The sequence below is a fragment of the Tamandua tetradactyla genome, chromosome 25 (assembly GCF_023851605.1).
Source record: "Tamandua tetradactyla isolate mTamTet1 chromosome 25, mTamTet1.pri, whole genome shotgun sequence".
NCBI lineage: Eukaryota > Metazoa > Chordata > Mammalia > Pilosa > Myrmecophagidae > Tamandua > Tamandua tetradactyla.
In genome coordinates, this window is record NC_135351.1 from 6,843,880 (window position 1) to 6,847,115 (window position 3,236).

Below are 3,236 nucleotides of genomic sequence, written 5' to 3' on the forward strand. Positions count from 1 at the left end.
GACCACCGGGTACAGGGCAAGAGACTCTTAGGATATGCATGCTAAGTGCAAACATCTGGAGGCTACAGGTACGAGGATGCATCAGGACACGAGAAGTCACACTTCTCCCCCAACTTTACAAACCATCTTCCTAAAAGACAAAATGTAGATATAGAGGGAAGACATCTTGTATACCCTGCAGGACCCCATAACCCCCCACCCCCCACCCCATGGCGTGGGCCTCAGGTTTGAATCCCTGCTTTGCTTTTCCCTGGAAAAACTTCAGAATTGAACAAGGGATGGAGCGTCTCTGAGCCTCCGTTTTCTCAACTGAAAATGAATGTAAGAAGGCCTCCTAGGAAAGCTCTGAGGGCTGATAGAGCCAACGGGCATAAAGCACACAGCACAGAGCTTGGGGTGAAGGATCCCAGGGACCTTCAAAAGACCCTTTTGGAAGAAGACTTTTAAGAAGCCCTGGATTAAAGCAAAAGACCCTTTGTGATAGAGAGCACCATCCCTGGGTTGATGCATTGATAGGGAATAATTAATCTGATTAACCACCTGGCCTCACCCAAGCAGTGTTCTTTATTCTAGCTGAACATAAGAATCATCTGGGGGTGTTTCTAAAAATACTGATAGCCAGGCCCACTGCCAGAGAGTCTGATTAGTGTCTACACCAAAGTTCTAGCAAGAGGATATTGAAAAGCTCCTTCAGGTGAGTCTAAGGTGTAACCAAGACTGAGAACTACTACCCTGTAGGAAGTATGCTTTGATGCTCCATCAGTGAGAGCCTTTGGCCGGAGAGGACACAGAATGGGGGAACTCAAGTACCCTTAGGAGAAGGAGGCAACTAATAAAACCATAGAGACTTCCCAGGCCTACTTCCCTGAAGACGTGCTGGGACCACATAGGTCTTCTGGGGACTTAACAATGGGGAATTTGGGGTATAAGTGTCCACCAGGGACAGGAAAGGACAGGTCAAGTTTCTTCTTATAATACAGGGGAGTGCTGTCCATTTATGCCCATTTTGATGTTGCCACATTACATTTTTGTTTTGCCTCATGTTTATATTCATACAGCACTTTGACAGTTCACGAAATATTTTTACATCAGTTATCTCATGCGGGCCTCACAAATAGCCCTGGGAGGGACACTGGACAAACACTCGCATTTCCATTTCTCATAAGTGACTAAATGGAAGCACAGAAAATTAGATGTCATGCCTGGTTATATGAATGGTGAAAAACAGAGCCAGGCTGTCTTTCCACAGTTGAAGCTAGCATTACAGTCATCGCAGTTTTTACCAAGAATTCTAGTCCTCAACATGACCAGCTCATTCCTAAGGCTGAGAAATACTCAGGGGGTGACCAACACACCCTGGGTTTTACCCAGGACTTTCCAGTCTTAGCATAGAAAGTCCCATGTTCTGGAAATCTCCTCAGTTCCAGGCAAACCTGAATTGTTGATCACCCTAGATTTATCCCTTCTATGAAAAAAATATACTCAATTATTTGATACATTTGAACCCATGTATATATTTTCTAATAAAGTAAAATTTTCAGATACGCTTACATATCTAGATAAATATATACCCATAAATCTTTCTATGGTACTGTGACCGATTTATGATCAAATGCTAGGTGACAGCAACTGAGGATGATAGTAAAATATACTTCATTGTACTTATATGTCTATTTTTTCAAAACTTTTTTCCCTAATCGGGTATTTTGTTTACAAATAAAGTATTTTATAATCTGTGTTTAGCTGATTTATTATTTTATTTTTAAAAATAGAAAAATTCTACTAGTGTTTGCCCCTTGGTCACAGCCTCCTAAGGAAAATCTTTTTGTTTGGGCCATGAAATCTAAAAAGCTGGGGCAGATATTCTTAACTTTTGTGGCCTTGGACCCCTTTGGTAGTCTGGTAAATCCTACAGACCCTTTCTCAGAATAGTGTTTTTAAATGTATAAAAGAAATCACAAAGAAAACTAACCATATTGAAAAACAGTTACCAAAATATTAAAGTGAATTTGTGTTATTATTGCATGTTTCTTTATTAGCTTATTAAATAACAAGATCTCATGGCAGCTGTAATAACAATAATAATTTTTTTTCTCTGTGAAGGGAGTTTGGAGGCTGCCCAGTGGTGGATGTGTCCAGAGACAACACTAGACCAGTACTATGATACCAAGTTACTCTTTGGCTGGACATTTGCGTGGATAGCAAGATCAATAATAGTTTTGAAATATTGATGAGGGTAAATGATATTTTAAGATACCTGCAACGACTGTGGGGTGATACAAAAATATGAGTGATTTCAATTGGTGATTTCTAAAGTCACAGGTCCTACAGCAATTCCTGTGGTTTGTTGCCTACATTCACAGATGAAGGAAATGCTAAATTTCTGTTAGACGTTAGTGCAAATAAAGATATATATTTTTCTCTTTCCAAGGACACGAGTCCCCCGATGTCATGTTAAGAACCATTGACCTAAGGATTTTACTGTGTACCTGGTTAATAAATCTTAATTATGATTCACATTCCTAAGGCAAGTTTCCCTGAGTCTATTTATTGAAATACCAGTTCTAGGAAATACTAATAGCTGCTCTTTGAAAAAAAAAAAGAATTAAATTTCCTTTCTGGAGTTGTGCAATGCACACTAGGACATCAAAGATTCCAAAGAAAATGTGCAGTACAGTACTAGTTTAGCCTAGTGTACCGACTGTCCCCCCCACACACACACACACAAGTTTATTTAGTTAAGGAACCCCTTATGTGTCGCATAGCTAAATTATGAGGTTTAATGGCACACTGGAAGACCCAAAAGCTAGAAAAACAAAGCCTAATTTATAAAGGGACTTAAAACCCTAGAAAGGTAGAAAAGTGATGAGAAATCATTCATTGCTAGCTGTCTAAATCCTGGAAGCACAGAGCGATAGAACCCGTGGATGCCTTAAAGAGGAATTCATTTTTGCCACTCAGTTTTGCACAAGAAGAACCTTGGACCCCTGTTAAATTAAGTTAGAATTTTTTCTGGTGGGGAGGGGTGTCTGAGAACTTCTCTTCATTAAAGAGAAATAAATGTTTAGAGACTAAGTAGGTGCAAAAGAAGAAAGCAGGTGTCTTTGTTTGCTCGGACTGTTGTAACAAAGCACCACTAACTGGGTGGTCTCAAACAACAGGCATTGATTGCCTCACAGTTCTGGAGGCTAGAAGTTCAAAATCTGCAGGGGAGAATCCCCTCCTTGCCTCTTCCT

The 3,236-nt window shown here is 40.1% G+C and overlaps 1 non-coding gene across 1 annotated transcript; it reads right to left on the minus strand.

Annotated features, from left to right (window-relative positions):
* Positions 1-2,095: 2,095 nt before the first annotated feature.
* On the minus strand, positions 2,096-2,231 carry LOC143669379 (small nucleolar RNA SNORA23). Its single transcript, XR_013168891.1, has one exon. It is a non-coding gene; the product is annotated as a small nucleolar RNA SNORA23 (small nucleolar RNA).
* Between the last annotated feature and the right edge of the window lie 1,005 nt (positions 2,232-3,236).